The 17,604-nt window shown below is 36.7% G+C and overlaps 1 long non-coding RNA gene across 1 annotated transcript; it reads left to right on the top strand.

Moving 5' to 3' along the window:
* Positions 1–265: 265 nt before the first annotated feature.
* Positions 266–10,926, top strand: LOC127833849 (uncharacterized). The gene is made up of 9 exons (XR_008027643.1): positions 266–379; positions 731–914; positions 1,453–1,585; positions 2,423–2,692; positions 3,812–3,960; positions 5,090–5,284; positions 5,950–6,077; positions 7,201–7,384; positions 10,805–10,926. It is a non-coding gene; the product is annotated as an uncharacterized LOC127833849 (long non-coding RNA).
* Positions 10,927–17,604: the final 6,678 nt, after the last annotated feature.

Raw genomic sequence — 17,604 nt, forward strand, 5'->3', positions numbered from 1 at the left:
CTTTCCTTTTGCCGCTTTCACGAGCCTGATGCTTTCACTTTCACTTTACTGGCGCAATCCGCAATTACATGACTTTGCTCACATACGCACGCAAATTAACAAAGCAACATATCACATACATAGATTAAATACACACATAACAACGTACTAAATCACTTGGCTTATATCTTTGCTCTTCTCAAAAATCACTGCCATCAAATGCCCCTCATACGCGCTATTCGCTATGTCGACAACAGCCCTTTCAACATAGTAGTACATAGCCCTACAGCAACAACAAGCGATTGAGGAAAGACACAATGAATTTCTCGCAAGTTAGCAGTCAGAATAGCTTTGTATCAATGTATAATGCACACCGACTTGTTAAATCACCATTTACCAGGTGAATACAACTGCACGATGTTCCAACGACTTTTTTTTCAAAAATTCAAAACTTTACGAAAGCCCAGTAAACTCTCTCTTCTGATCGAGTGTGATTTGATTTTATTTTATTCGAGTTTAAACGTCGTGATGATAATGGCGATGATGATGACGATGATGATGATAATGATGATGATAAAAATGATGATAATGTTGATGATGATGATGATTATAGTGATGATGATGATGGTGATGATGATGATGATGATGATTATGATGCTGATGATGATGATGATGATGATAATAATAATAATAATGATCAAAATAATTATAATAATAATAATAATAATAAATGAGTATATTTACTATTCAGCCTCCGACGTTCGTTTCGGGAATTCCCGGAACATCTCCGTCTATTTCCGACTCGACCGTCATCGCGACGTCACTTGGTGTATTCACCGTTACTGACCCCGACACGACGTGCAGTATTACGTCAACGGTGACGTCAGTGTATGAGATCAGACCCTTGACGTCACCGGCAGATCCTCAAAAGCCTGGTATGTTTCTTCCAAATACAGCTTGGCATAATACAACTTGTCCGGGCGGAAGATGTATATTTCATGATGAATTTTATTATTATAATAACTACACAAATAATCCGTCTTTCCAGAATTTCGATTCCAATGACCTTAATGAGCCCATTCTAACGCGTTTCCGCTGAAATCCACGGGCTTATAACAACAACAGCGTTGTGTCTTATCGCTGTTTTAGTACTAGGCGCTTGTCCCAAGTTTGTGATGATGGGAGTTACAAACGCAATATTATTTTATTGATTTTGATAGATAATTATCCAAAAACAAATATATATTTTAAAGATTCTTCCAGATCACGAGTGCTCTTTTGCTCTTGTGAGTAAAATGCATTCATTCTGTCGTTGAATCAATGATATATTTTTTGAAAAAAGCTTTTTGCCAAACTGTGAACAAGACCATATAAGATCTCGAAATTATGGATAAATTATGAACAATCTTTATCAGAAACCCATATCAACTCTAAAGCAATCTTTGTTTGACATCAACAAATGTTTTATTCAAGAGTTCCAAGTGCCGCCGTTATTCAAGCGTTTATAGACTTCAATGACCAGGCGGTTCCGGTGCCGTTGACGACCACGTGTACGGACGGAAACACCGCCATCACGGGCACGTTCAGTGTCAACATTGTCGACGAGGTTTGTATTTTATCATATGAGTCGCGTTATCAGGCTTAATGCAACTGCGTAAAGTGTCGTTCCAGATTAGCCTGAGCAGTCCGCACAGGCTAATCAGGGACGACACTTTCCGCCTAAACTTGATTTACGGTAAGGAGGGACTTCCTTGAAACTAAAAATACCATAAAAGCGGAAAGGGTCGTCCCTGATTAGCCTGTGCGGACTGCTCAGGCTTATCTGGGACGACACTTTACGCACATGAATTAAGCCCAGTTTTTTAAGAACACGACTCATTTATTATCAGATGAAAATCGATGGTATAACAACGATAGTATAAACTTGAGCTCTTTACTATCGCTATTTTTGGATCAAACACGGATTTTTCTAAAAATTGGAGAATCTGTTTTTGTCAACTACGGAAGAAAAAAAATGTCCAAAAAAATGCTCTATTTGATTATTGTTTATGGGAAAATGTAGGAAAAATAGGATAATTAGAGCCTTGTACTACCACGGTTCTTAGCCCCGAATGAATCTCTATCCAAAACTCACATTATATTCTCTATTTAAGTCCACGCTCTGAAAAAACAAGGCTAAATGCATCTGTGTAAATTGTCGTCCCATAATGATATTTGCCAGTGCAGTCTGCACATGCTACACAGGGACGACACTTTCCGTTTTTTTGTGTGGAGTTTTACGTTGAAAGGAAGTCTCTTCCTCGCGAAAATCTAAATATTGCGAAAACATTTGACCCTGATAAGCCTGTGCGGAATGCACTTTAGGCACATTCATTAACAGGGTACACAGTCAACGGGGTTTGCCGCGTTTAACACACGTTTTTTTTTCTAATCGCGATTTAAGCCGCCGGTGATATCAGCACTTCCGGCGAGCGGACGGCTATCAACGACGGTCTTCAGACGACCGCCGCAATTCTCCACACGTTCAGCGTGACAGACAGCGATGACGCCGTAACGTGCTCCGTGAGGCCGCCCACATTTGTCTCCGGCATGCCCCGAAGTTCCGCGAGCATCTCTGACGCCACTGTCACACAGACGTTGCTCGGGAAATTCACAACTTCAGACCCTGATACAACGAGAAAAGTGACGTCACCGGCGAATCCTCAACAACCTGGTAAGGTAATCATTGATCATAGTGTGAATGCCTACAATTTTAAGGCTCATGAACCACCACAAGGGTACATTTAGTAATGTTCAATTGGTCATTGTCGGTTCATCGGTTCAGGTACTGTATGTACTTAAAAGTACCCGGATATTCATAAGTATACTACAAAGTACCCGTGGTACGGAAAATACATAATAAGTAAGAAAGTACCTAGGGGTATGACCGGATGCCTTTAAGCGTATTATTCGTACACGGGGTACAGTTAAGTGAACTTAAGAGTACTTTAGAGTACACGGGGTACTTCTAAATTGTAACTGAGCCGACAAAGCAATTAAACCAATAGAAGTATCATCGTCGACCCTTCTGTTCATTCATCTTTAAATCGCATTTATTTTGCATTAGTATGTGGGATTATAAAACATATCTCCTTCAATATTAATGTAACAGGGTTCGGTATAAGAAGAACTTATACTGCCTTGCTATATGAGCTAGCTTTTATAGCGACGCGGTACCGGGTTCGATTCCCGACCACCATGGGGATCGAACCCGGGACCTCCCGGTTCCAAATCAGGCAGACACTCTACCGCGTCGCTATAAAAGCTAGTTCATTAAGCAAGGCAGTATAAGTTCTCCTTATACCGAACCCTGCTACATTAAGAGTGTTATTTCGCTTTGTCATGTTATGGGGCGGCCTATAACTGCATTAATATTGAAGGAATGATAAGTTATATATTAATAGAGGCATTTTAGTAAAAGAGCAGAGCTTTGATTCTGGCAATTCTTTCAAATTAAACATCGACATTCATGACATTTCACAGATAACGTTTTATATAATATGTAATTGTTTCCTCACGAATATCCCAAGCTTGGTTAAATCGCGGCCGCAACTGAGTCTTTTCAAATTTCCTTGTAAACGGCCATCTAATCTGACAGTTTCTTCTTTTTCTATGTCTAACAATACAGTATGACGTCATTAATGTGTACAATATGACATCATGTATGTGTTCAGTATGAGTCATGTTAACGTCATATACGTGAATAGTGTGGATCAGCTTGACGTTATTTTTTGGTACATTATGAGTCATGTCATATATGTGTATAGTATGATGTCATATACTTGTTTAACAGAGATTGAAGTGTGGATCAAAAGCACCGTAACTCAAGCGTCTATCGACTTCAACGACCAGACCGTTCCGTTGCCGTTAACGATAAAATGTACTGACGGATACGTCGCGAATGATATCACGGGAACGTTTAACGTCAATATTGTCGACAAGGTTTGTATGGAACTGTTTTAATAAGCAATTTATTCATATGTATAATACCAACTCTATAAAAACAACAACAACACTTTCATGGGCGCTACGTAATTTGACATAAATGGATTTCAAACTAACATAACAGACGTGACGTGTCATGGTCAAAGGTCAAGGACACAATTCATGTTTTTGAAAATATAATTAAGTTGGACCAATGTAGGTTTGTAAAAGGAGCGATTTCGGAAACGTTTCGGAGCACAGTATCAGCGACATGCATTAAGAAATTAAAAGTAAAAGGCATGAATTAATAGGTATGAAATTTCTGTTCAGACTTTTAATGGACTTCTTGACAGATTTTCGTATTAACGTAAAATATCATTAAATTGAATAAGTAACACAACTATAAGATCTGGAACTGTTAAAAAACATAAACACAAGGAAAAGATAAAATAAGATCGTGCCGTGAGGATCGAACATAAAGGAAAAACTGACTCTGTACTTCTGAACCACGAATGCTTGTGAAACTATTACGTAGTTTAAACCAAATGTCGGTGACACATTGTTTTGCTTCGACTAACAGCGATTTAAACGCTTTGTAATTTTTGTACCAATTTACAAGCATATACTTTAACTATTTTTTTATCAAGATGGGAGATATATCTTGCCTGTTTGAATATTATGAAAACAAACTTTTTGAATCAATGATTTTTTTGATTTTTTTCATTTTTTATTTAAATCTTCATTTCGTCAAAAATCATAAAATAAATCTATATTAACAATAACCATATTATCTTTCAAAATCATCAAACAAAAGTCATGACTATCAAGCAATCGTCATTTTGTCAGAAGATATATTTTAACGTAAAAAAAAGGAATTTCACAAGGATGTCCACTTTTCCTTCTATTTATTATATGCATCGTTCTGGAAAACTGGACTTGTGCGTGAAGTGTTCACCCAGATTAGACTATGCCTAAACATAATTCTCGTTATGAAGAGAATTAATGTAATCGTCTCTGATATGTCAGTGCGGACAGCACAGGCTAATATGTGACGACAATTGACGCGGATGCTTTAAACCCTGTTTTCCCAGAGCAAGGCTCATATACGTATTGCCCATTTAAATTACAGTTAATTGTTTAACTACAGCCCCCAGTGATTACCTTACTACCCTCTACCGGAAGTTCCATCAACGATGGTATGCAGGCAGCCGCGGTGACTACCCATACGTTCAGCGGCGACCATCCATACGTTTAACGTCACCGACAGCGACGACGTTGTCACGTGCTCCATACGAGCGCCGGAATCCACCTTTTTTTGAAGTGGTAGCCGCAACTAGCCCAGGTACATGGTTTCACAATTATCCTCCACCTTTTAATTGCTTTTTATTAACAATGATAACTAATTTTAATTTGTCGGCATTAAATTTCTTTTGGTATAAAAAACGACATGAAAATGAGCGGATTTTTAATTTCCAAACAGAAACATAAGTCGGACTCTGGAATCATATATTCGAAACCAAACCACGAAATCAACGATAATTCATGAGTTTCCTTGGCATGCGCGTTGTGTAAAAATGACGTCGCTATCAAAAAAGGTGGCAAAAATACCCGAGCGGTTTACGAAAAACAAGATTTTCGTTTTTTTAGTAGCATAATAGTTTTTGCCATTGCTCTTGATGATTCCAATCGGTTTAGAATATCGATATTTACTAAAGGTTTCGTTATAAAATCGGAATTTGACCTTTAATAATGATTTTACAGTAATTGCTTATTAACCGAAACGTCGATCAGAGCCGCCGTTGTGTTTTCTATAGTCATTTGTCCAGTGATGTAAAGTTGCTTGGATTGCCTTGTCAGTATGCAATAATATGCTCTCTTTTCCTACTGAAATATAAGCCAAACGTTTTCAACACAGGTCGTTAAATTCGTGATAACTTTATATGATGCGTATAATATTCACAAACAATGTCTGTAATGAAAATGGAATAAAAACGACTTTCTTTTCAGCGTTCAGTATCCGCGTGAAAGCAGGAGTGACGTTGGCTGCAGCTGTCAGTCCGTACGTCATGAACGTTGATTGCACAGATGCCGTAACCGCCGTCAGTTCAACGTTTACCCAGCCAGTCCTTGATAAGGTACGTAATGTTGTTGTGGTATCGAAAACACAATTGAGTATCCATTGATGTTTGTATACAATTTAAGAGAATTACATAAGAATTACAAAACTGAAAAATATTTGAAAATTGGTAAAACTTTAGTGAAGTTATGCCAATTTGAACATTTAAAAAAAATGTTTTTTTCTCCTTGAAATCTTCAAAAATACAATACACATATCTTACATTGCTGAGCATGTTTTTCCAGCTGAAAATATGATAGTCCTTAAACATGTTATGACGATTTACAAACATTTCATGCGCAACACTGTCAGGAGGGTAGCTATATTTTAAATTAACAGGACCTAGTTGTTCTCAGGCCTCAATAAAATGAAACTATGATTTATGTTTAGCCACCATATACAGAGCAGGTAATCACGTGATAGTCAAGATGACTACGTCCATGCCAAGACAGTTATTTTTCGGCGTCTTATACCCTTTACTACATTAATTATCTTTTAAATGACGCTCACTATCAAGCCATATTAGTAAAATGTTTTTCGTTTCATATTAAAATTCGCTTTAAATCTTAACTTTACTACCCGCCGATTTTCTTAGTAGAGCTGTAATTAGGTCATCCCGCTAAGTTTTATGTTTGAGCCGAGATCTAGGAAAATGTGATTAAATGCATGTGCGTAAAGTTTCGTCACATATAAGTCTTTGCCGTCCGCACAGGCTAATCGGGCACTACATTTTCGCCCATAACTTAAATTTTGCTCAGAAGAGACGGCATTTTTAAAGAAGATTACAATAAAGGCGGAAAGTGTCTTCCTTGATTAGCCTTGTACGACACTCTACGCACATTAAGTCCGATTTTCCCAGAGCGTGATTCATGTGTTGCATTCAGGGTTTTATGCTTTCCAGTGGTTTATAGAGAAATATCAGTCAATTAAAAATGACAATTCACTGTTTAAAACAGTGAAAGTAACAGTGAAATAACGTTATTGTTTATATATCGTGATGCCATTATTTTAGAGTAATTCTCCAGGTTAAATCGATTTAAATTCACTCGTGATCATAGATTTCTTTATGTGATCAAGCCTGAATTAAAATCCATATTCTTCCAAATCCACCAAATATCCTCTATTTCTTTTATTCCGAGTAGCCGCCGACATTTTTATCTAGGATTCCCGGGAATTCCACTGACGTCTCAGACGACACCGTGATTGCGACGTCACTGGGAAAGTTCACAACTACGGACCCTGATACCACGTGTTCTGTGACGTTACCTGTGACAACCGTCTATGAGATCAAAAAAGCAGCGTCACCGACCGATCCCCAGAAACCGGGTAACAATTTAGTAAAAATAAATGGGCCGCGCTCTGTGAGAAAGGGGTTTAATGCATGTGCGGAAAGTGTCATCCCATATTAGCCTGTGCAGAATATATCAGGAACGACACTTATCGCTTTTATGATATTTTTCGTTTAAAAAAAGTCTCTTCTTAGCAAAAATTCCAGTTTAGGCGGAAAGTGTTTGCCGGATTAGCCTATGCAGACTGCACAGGCTTATCTGGGAAGAAACTTTGCGCACATTAAACCCCATTTTCACAGAGCGGTTTGCTTAATGTTTATTTAAGGGAGGCGCCGTAACAAACATACCACATAAGTAAACATACCACAAAAGTACACATACCACATAAGTAAACATAACACATATGTAAACATAAAGCATAAGTTAACATAACACATAACTAAACATAACACATAAGTAAACATGACACATAGGTAAACATAGCACATACGAGCTTCGTTCTTGGAAAACGGGGCTTAATGCATCTGCGTAAAAGGTCGTCTCAGATAAGCCTGTGCATTCCGCTTACGCTCAGACGACATTTTCCGCTTTGAAATATTATTGCGTGAAGGCTTAAATCTAGAACCATAGTTTTACAGAGTTTGAAGTGTGGATCAGTAACGCCGTTACCCAGGCGTCAATCGACTTCAATGACCCGCCTGTTTCCCTTACGTTTACAATCAAGTGCACTGACAGGAACGTTCTTAATGACATCACAGGGACGTTTAACGTCAACATTGTCGACTCAGTAAGTTGCGTTCATGTTATTATAGGGTATGGGAATCCTGATGAATTGCTTGGAAAGCACTAAACTATTTGTATAAATTTAAAAACTCTTTGAAAAACGACCAGCCCTGATGGTTTAAAATGCACTTTCAAAAACTGCTGTACATCGTTATACATGTATATGTTTATTTAAACAGTGACACTTCGACTCGATTGTTTTTCACTTGAACCCATGCACGCAATTGCGCGTAAGCCTGCCGGCACACCTTTTATGTTGTTTGCTTTGGAGTTTAACAACGTTGTGTTTGAAAAAATGAGCCTCGCTCTGAGAAGACCGGGTTAAATGCATGGGATTTTCAAAGTGTCATTCCATATTAGCATAGGCGGAAAGTGTCGTTCCTGATTGCTTGGGAAGCTCCGGCTTTCCCAGATGTTTGTTTCATATATTGGACATGTGGTCTTTGAATATTAATAACAATTATTGACTTGACGTGTAATTTTGTCTCGCTTAAAATTCACCGAAAACCCGTGTCGAATGGCAACTAGTAACAGAAAATATTCCAAAGTGATGACGTAATATCCTGTGAAATGATTATATTATTTGACTTCAGCCGCCGGTTGTCACCGCACTGCCTGCGACCGGAACTAACATTTTCGACGGTCTTAATCACGCCACCGAGACCCTTCACACGTTCAGCGTCACCGATAGCGACGACGCTGTTAACTGCTCTGCAAGAGTGCCGGAAAACGCCCTTTTTGAAGTGATTGCCGGTGTCGCATCAAGTAATAAACTGGAAAAAAAATAATAAAAAGTTAAGCCTCGTTCTTGGGAAACTGGTTTTAATGCATATGCGCTGAATGTCGTCCCTGAAAACTGTGTTTAATGCATATGCGCTGAATGTCGTCCCTGAGCGGACCCAGGCCAACAAAGGAACGACACTTTTCGCTTTTATAGGTTGTTTTTGTTTTTATGAAGTCGATTCTACACGACAATCCAGCTTAAGCGGAAAATGTCGTCCCTGATTAGCCTGTGTCGACTGCACATGATAATCTGGACGACACTACGCAGATGCATTAAGCCTAGTTTTCAACGAACGAGGCCCATGAAGTTTAAGTTTTATATGATACTAATGTTTCATTGGCTAAGTCAGTTCACGTCGAGGCGCCATTTTCTACTGTATGATATCACAGTAGCGTTTTTAATCATTTCGTTATGTTGATATTAAAGTTGCCTGATATGATTTTTATATCCGGTTAGTTACTAGTAGGCGTTGTTTTATAATCAATAATATAATACTAGGGATCAACTTTTTAGTCATCTGTTTCAATAAAAAGGTAAAAACGATTCAAATTTAACAAAAAACAACAACAATTTGATACTAAGATGTAATATATTTTAAGCACAAATGCCATGAAAAAAAAACTACCATACAAATGTAAAGCGCAAGTGCTAATGACGTTATGAATACATTATATATTCTACCTAAAAAATCAACGTTCTAGCGATTATATTTTATTATCTGTTTAAAATGTGTTCACGGATGTATGATACACAGAAAAATAGGCTATTGTCCTATTGTTTTATAAAATATTATACTTGGCTCGAATATCCAAAGATATTATTATTAGTTAAGCCTGATCTGATATATATTGCAATGCAAAAGGGCAGTAATAAATTATTATCTATGCTTCTAGTAAAGATAAGTTCTTGTAGGTAAACGTTAAATGACGTCATAAATGTAAACAAGATGACGTCATCAAATGCATTATACAGTACAGCTAAGTGTCCGCTTAGTGCTTTAGGGGTCTTTACTTGGATTTCTGCATCAGCCCTAATAAATAACATTTATAGAGATAATTGCCAAAAAAAGAGTGTCAAATAATCAGAACATTTATGGATTAAGGGAGTTTAAATCAAGAACATCGGTTAAAAAACCCACAAATATGTTTGCTGTTAAATACGTGCAAACGTCGATCAGTCTTCTAAAAACCGAAGAACAAAATAAAATAAAAGCAATCATATGCTTTCTTATAATAAATCTGTTATTCAATGTTTAATTTAAATAGAAGATATTTGTTTGATTCGGTGGATTATCGATTTTAATTCACGAGTGATCATAGAAAATAATATTTTCACGAATGGCGCAGCCACGAGTGTGCGCCACTCGTGAAAAAAATATAATGTCTATGGTCACAAGTGAAGTAAAATCGATATTCCTCCATATCCAACACATTTCTTTTTATTTTATGCTTTTTAAAAAAATTTATATACATTTCGCAGTAAACAGTGAAAATTATCGATAGTTTTCATTGTTAATTTTCACTGTTTGAAACAGTGAAATTATAGGTTTAACGCACTGATATTTCTCTATAAACCACCGGAAAGCATAAAATAAATGTTGTTTCTTGTCGATGCAGTAGGATTATTTTACGCAATTTTCTTAGATTAAAACATTTTTAACACTGCGTGTGGACGCGCGCTTGGAAAACGGGGTTAAATGCATATTGTAAAAGTGTCTTCCCAGATTAGCCCGCCATTTTGCCTAAACTTTTGTAACTAAGGTGTCGACCCTGATTAGCTTGTTTGGACTGCACATGCTAATATAGGACGACACTTTACGCACATGCATTAAGCCCCGTTATCCCAGAGCGAGGCTCGTGTCAATATAACACATCGCTTGCACGTTTTCAGGGTTTACAATTAACGTAAAGGCGGGGGTAACGCTAAGAGCTGCGAACGGACCTTACGTCATCAACGTCGACTGCTCAGATGGCGACAATGACGTCACTGCGACGTTCACACAACCAGTGATTGATACGGTAGGTTGTCTAACATGCGCAAATTAACTGGATTAGCCGTAAACCGATCAAACATTCCGGCATATACGCCTTCAATAATAGATGTTCAAGTAAATGTGGTTACACCGAAACCAAACGATACCAAACAGTCATCCCAGCTAATGTGCCTTCAATAATAGATATTCAAATGAATGTAGTTATACTAGACCCAAATGATAACAAAACAAAAAATCATATATATAAACTATACATTTGTCACTGAAAACAAATTTAAGGATGAGTAAATCGAAATGGTTTTGTTTCTTTGTCCAGGTTTTTTTCTGCGTCTAACTTTTCTTCTTTTTTTCTTGCATTTCTCTGCATTTTTTTCAAGAAATGTATATGAGAATTACACGAATATATAACTACCAATTGTACTTTTGTTCATTACATGCTATATTATATTGTAGTATGTATTGGTACTGTTATGATATATTAATAAATAGTATGAATCCGTGTATGTTTATATGAATTTCTGAATAAAAGGTTTTAAAAAATCATCCCGGCAAATGTTGCCTCAACAATAAATATTCCCGCCTTTGTGGTTATTCCGGAACAAAATGTGAACCGGGAGTCATCGCGGTACAAGAGTCCTCAATAATAGATATTCACATAAATGCGCTTATATTAACCAAACGAAAACCCCAAAATGACGCCTGGCCGTTAATTTGATTTTCTTATTGTCCTTATGTTTTGGCAGCCGCCGAGTTTTGTATCCGGGATCCCCGGAAGTTCCCCTAACGTCTCTGACTCCACTGTCACACAGATGTTACTCGGGAAGTTTACAACTACCGACCCGGATACGGCGTGTTTCTGTGACGTCACCATCCACCACCGTGTATGAGATCAGAAATGTGACGTCACCGGTGAATGTTTCTCAACCAGGTGAATAATCATTAGAGACATTAGTGCTCCGTGTTTTGCATGTGAGCTTTTTTCTCTTTTTTATCACAACTAAAATGATAAGAATAAAGTTTCCTCGTAACGGAGTATGAAGAATGTCGGTCTGCTCACGAACAATCTCAAATCCCAGATAAACAGATAATCACTTGATAGTAAAAGTTACGACGTTCATAATCCCAGCTATAACAGAGGGGGTAATCACTTGATAGTAAAAGTGGCGACGTTCATAATCCCAGCTATAACAGAGGGGGTAATCACTTGATAGTAAAAGTGGCGACGTTCATAATCCCAGCTATAACAGAGGGGGTAATCACTTGATAGTAAAAGTGGCGACGTTCTTGTCGAGACACTTATTTTTTTGCCGCTATGGACTTCGCCATCTTGACTATCACGCGATTTCCCCCTTTGATAAGAATACGCACATAGTTCTATGCAAACTCAGGATTGAGTCGTACTAGCAACTCAAAAAGCTTTTATGAACACCAATAATTAATAAATAAATAACTAAATAAATAAATAAAATAAAATGAATGAATAAATAATACATTAATTAAGAAAAACACTAAGTTGAGTCAGATCATTGGCTTAAGTATGCTCAAGTATATTCCTGATACTAAGCTATAATAAATTTACAAAACTCTTGCTTATTGGGAGCCATTTACTATTTACGAAAGTATCGCTGTTGAAAGTTGATAAATTCTAGTAGTGTTGTTAAGCGGTCACTTCATTGTGCTTTTTTGGGACGTGAGTACGTTACCAAATAGAAGCGCCAAAATGGTTTCGATAGGGAGAATAAGTGAATTTTCGTCTGACGAAACAACTAGGCATGTGCTTAAAGTATTGTCCTATTTTTTAGATGCATTAATCGCCCCTGATTAGCCTGTCTAGTCTCAAAGGGCTAATCCGGAACGACGATTTCCTCTTTAATGGAAGTCAGAATAGTTTTATCACTTTAAGGTTGCTAACACTCTGTGCATGAATTGAACATAATACCAGTATTATTTGTTTTTAATATGATACTGTAATTGAAACAATTAAACGCTTCGATCTTTGAAAATCTTCGTTTTTCATAAGCTATTGAAAGTATGTGTGACAAGTGTGATTATTTGTAATTTTTTTAATGTCTCTTTTTTCGATGAAATACTCTCGTTATGCGCACAAGCAAATGATTTTTTGTGCTGTTTAATTCCTAGAATTTAAAGTCAGGATCTCTAGCACCGTGACTGAAGCTGCCATCGACTTCAACGACCAGGCCGTGCCGTTGACGTTAACGATACGGTGTACTGACGGCAACCCCGTCAACGTCATCACCGGGACTTTCAACGTCAATATCGTTGATGAGGTACGTCTGTAGGATACCGGAATCGTGGTTGACCTTAAAATGAGTTTTTCATTCAAAGTTTGGTTAAATGACGGCTTTCAAAATAATTGTTTAGGATTCTAAGAAGAATTTTACTATATGTTTAAAGGAGATATTGTTTCATTTATGGCTATTCATCACGCGTAATTGGAAAAATAATGACAGATTTTGTAACGCTTTTTTTCTCGAGAATGCGCAAAAACTTATCAAAAAAGCGTTTTTCTTCTCATATTTTCTTCAGCAAGCCTAACAAAGTGGTAACGCTTCATCTTTTGCTTCCAGAGGTCTCTTTATTTAATCTCGGGGAAAGCAATAAACGGTTATAAACCATTTTGCAATTGTAAATTAAATTTATTTTAAAATCCATTTCCTCGTAGGACCCAGTTCTAACGTCGTTTCCTACTGACGTCATATCAGTTCCTAGAAGACACTTCCGTTCTCCGCTCTGGAGCTAAACTCATTCAGCCTTAAAGATTCTGATGACTGTCATATCTGCTTGATGTCATCTGTCAAATCTGAAAATCAACGTCAAAGGTCAAACGTTATAAAAATAAATATAAATATAATAATAAATAAATACATAAATAAATAAATAAATAAATAAATAAATAAATAAATAAATAAATAAATAAATAAATAAATAAATAAATAAAAGTAAATCAATATAAAGATATAAAGATTCGCAAACAATCGATGAATGTTTTTTTTTTTCCATCAATCTTCGTTTGAACACTGCAAAAGAAATTAAACAAGATGGTGTCACTACCCTGCGGGTGTTTGCTTTTTTCAACATTCAGTGTCGGTCTTATTGCGTTAAAGCAGGCATTAAAACGTGATACAATTTATATGAACAATCGCTTGTTTTTTTCCCTTCTTTTAGCGTTTCAGATTTGGTACAAGGGACGCCCGCGAGCGTCCTTGAACTATGACGTCACGCCCGTTCATAACATCGGGATTATTTGCGACGACGGTGAAGTCTTTAGCGCGAGATATTATTACGCAGTGGTTCTGGAAAACAACGTAAGTAATCCAAGACGAAGAACAGACCAACTGTATGTCTGTCATGGATTATACTTGGTATACTAACAAAAAGGAAATTACGCCCCTCCCATTTTCCACCATTGGTCAAAGGTAATTTCACTGTAACTTAAAATAAAACAAAGCCTAATAGTGTTTTTATAAATTAAAAAAAGTACGACAGGAATTATCGAGTAAAGAAAACGTCGCGCTATATGCATGTCGGTCAATCTGTATCCAACCATATTCATCTGCCATATTTAACCGTCATGTTAAATGTTCAGTATTACTGTCTCCTCACAAATATCATAATTACACAACACTTTTCGAATCTGAAACAATTTATTTTAATCTTGTCAATTTCCCAAAACGTAAAAGGGTCCCTTTAAACCCCGTTTTCTAATCGAACCAGCTCATTTCATTAAATGTGTCTTGTTCTGAGAAAATCGGGCTTAATCAAGTTAATGCATGTGCGTAAAGTGTCGTCACAGATTGGCCTGTGCAGTCTGCACAGGCTAATCAGGGACGACACTTTCCGCCTTAACTGGATTTTTGAGTAGAAACTGCAGAAAGTAGCCTTTGCGGACTGCACAGGCTAATCTTGGACGACACTTTACGCACATGATTTAAGCCCAGTTTTCTCAGAACAAGACTCAAATAATTAGTGTCTGTTTCTCTTTCAGCCTCCGGTGTTTGTTAACCTTCCTGCGGTTACTTTACGTCAATAGCGGAGTCAGTGACGTCTAAAAGATTGCTATATTCTCTCACAGTATCGGACCTAGGCGGTATGTGTAACATTGTGATTTTTAATTTCACAAACCATTTGCCTGATGTGGAAATATAGATCTATTAATTGTCGAAATATGCAATATGCTGTAAACTCGGGTTTATTTAAGAATTTTAATAATTGCTTGGATAAAACTATTAATATATGTATGATGAAGTCATTGTTTACACGACGCCACAGCTTGTGGTTTAGGGTTTCTCAACCTCCACGCAGAGATTTGACTGGAACCACCATAGCTGGTTCAAACCCTTGCCTTCATAACCGACCACGTGATGAAAGCCTAGCCACGTGGTACAATAGTTTTACCGTTGTTATATTTACTTCTTTTAATTAAGGCATTTTTTTTATTAACCTAAACTTAAACACTATTTTCAAAATATAAATGAAAATAATATAATTTTTCAAAGTATAATACTAAAAAAACACCTACCAAAACTGGTAGGATTATCTTGTTATGTCAGAGACGGTATGTTAGAGCAAGGAACGACAACTCTGCGTGGAGATTAAGTGTTTCTATTCCTCTTTGAATATACGTATCTTAATTCAATCTTAAAGGGATATTTTCACAATTTGGTAAATTGACAAAATTGCAAAAAGTTGTTTCAGATTCGCAAATTTTGGTTAAGTTATGATATTTGTGAGGAAACAGTATAACTGAACATTTGCCATGGTCTTATATAGCCATTATATGCATCTTTTGACGATTTAAAAACATAAAAATTATTAAGCGCGAAACGATTGAATAATTTGGAGAGTTCTGTTGTTGTCGTTTTAATTTGTGAAACTACGAATATTGCTTATATAACGTATAAAATACGCATGTTATGTATGCTTGGCAGGATAGCTCAGTTGGCAAATGCGTTTTTACTTCAGGAATTCGGGGGTCACCGGTTCGAGATCCTGCTGCGTGCTATTTTTTTTATCCTTTTTAAATTTTTATTTTTGATTTTTTACTGGAGCTTTTAAAATTTAATGTTTACATTTATCAATATAAAGTATTTAATGACACACTTCAAAACATGCCAAAATCTGTGAAAAGGCCCCTTTAACGCCACACACATTTGATCAAATTGAGCATCGTATTTTTACATATAATTATCAGGCGCCCGCATAGTCCATTTTGCCCCGCATCCATTTTTAAAGCAAAGTTTTTATTTTTATTCTTTTCATTTTGGTAAACCCTACATATTTTACTGCACATACTGTTAATTGTTCTTTACACGGTTATTAATTCAAAATGACACCATCTAATAAGCCGAATGCGCTTGGTAGATGATAAGTAAATACTTAACAATGACTTTCGCTCACCTCTAATATCGCAAATTAAATACCACTATACTTGTTTTGCGCTCGATCGCTCACATGTTTCGGAAATTCCGTCGATCAATTGCTCAATGTATTGTTACTAAACCCAATGCGTTCTATGTTCCTAGCAAAAGTGTGCTATTTTTATTTGCAATTACATTTTCTTCGGATTGTTTTCGTCAAATTAAGTTGTATCAAAATGTTGTTTATGTGTAAAAAGATAATTGCGTCGATAGAAAATAACACATTGTCAACAAAACAATACGCTACGAAGGTGGATTTCTTCTTTTTTGTACACAAGGGTATAACTATGTCGTTTTAATATAGAACATTACGTCAAAGATCTTCTTTCTGTTTATTTCAAGTTCCACCATGTTACTTGAGCGATACTGCGCTTGCCGCGGGCATTCTACCCTTGGAGCAAAGTACTGTGACACCGCCAAATGCTCGTACGTGACATCACCATTTACGTCATTGATTATATATGTACATATAAGTTATTTGTTGGATTTGGTGAAATATCGATTTTAATTCACGACTGATCAATAAAAATATGTTTTTCTATGATCATGTGTGAATAAAAATCCATTTTCACAGAATGCAACGAATTTTCTTTTTACTTTTTGCAATTAGCAAATGATTATATTTGTAAAAAAACACACACGCTATATGTAAAAAATAGTTCCGGTAAAACCATATAAAAGTCACTTGATTGTCAGCGTGTGTTGGTCTTATCACTTTAATCATAAGGGATAGAAACGATGCATTATTTGTGTGTGTGTATGTTTATTTTGTGTACCGGTAGTTTGTGCATATTTTATAACTTACGAGAGTACTTAAGAGTACCAGGGTACTTTTAAGTAGGACATGAGCCGACAACGACCAATTTAGCAGTGTTTGCATCTCCATGCAGAGTACCTGGTGTACGCCCATAATCCGGGCGGATTCGATTTCAAAAGAAGTTCCGGAGCCGTGGACGCCGAGAACACGTGCGGCGACTCCGTGTCCACCGTCAGAGAGACGCTGATTGTGAACATCATCAATACGGTACGTCAAGGGCCTCTTTTTCATCGCTCTAGAGGAACAGAAGTGTGCATGTTAAAGCCTTTTAAAGTTTGTCATATGCTAGGTTTAAGTTCTAAGTAAGGTGAGATGTTAATTGCATTCTCATTGGTGAATATTTTAACTGAGATGTGGCTATATTGCAAGGAAGTAATGTTTGTCAATAAATGCTATTTAATAAATGTTTCTATGAATTGCACTATTCGTAAATAATAATTAT

This window comes from Dreissena polymorpha, chromosome 6, assembly GCF_020536995.1.
Source record: "Dreissena polymorpha isolate Duluth1 chromosome 6, UMN_Dpol_1.0, whole genome shotgun sequence".
Taxonomy (NCBI): Eukaryota; Metazoa; Mollusca; class Bivalvia; order Myida; family Dreissenidae; genus Dreissena; species Dreissena polymorpha.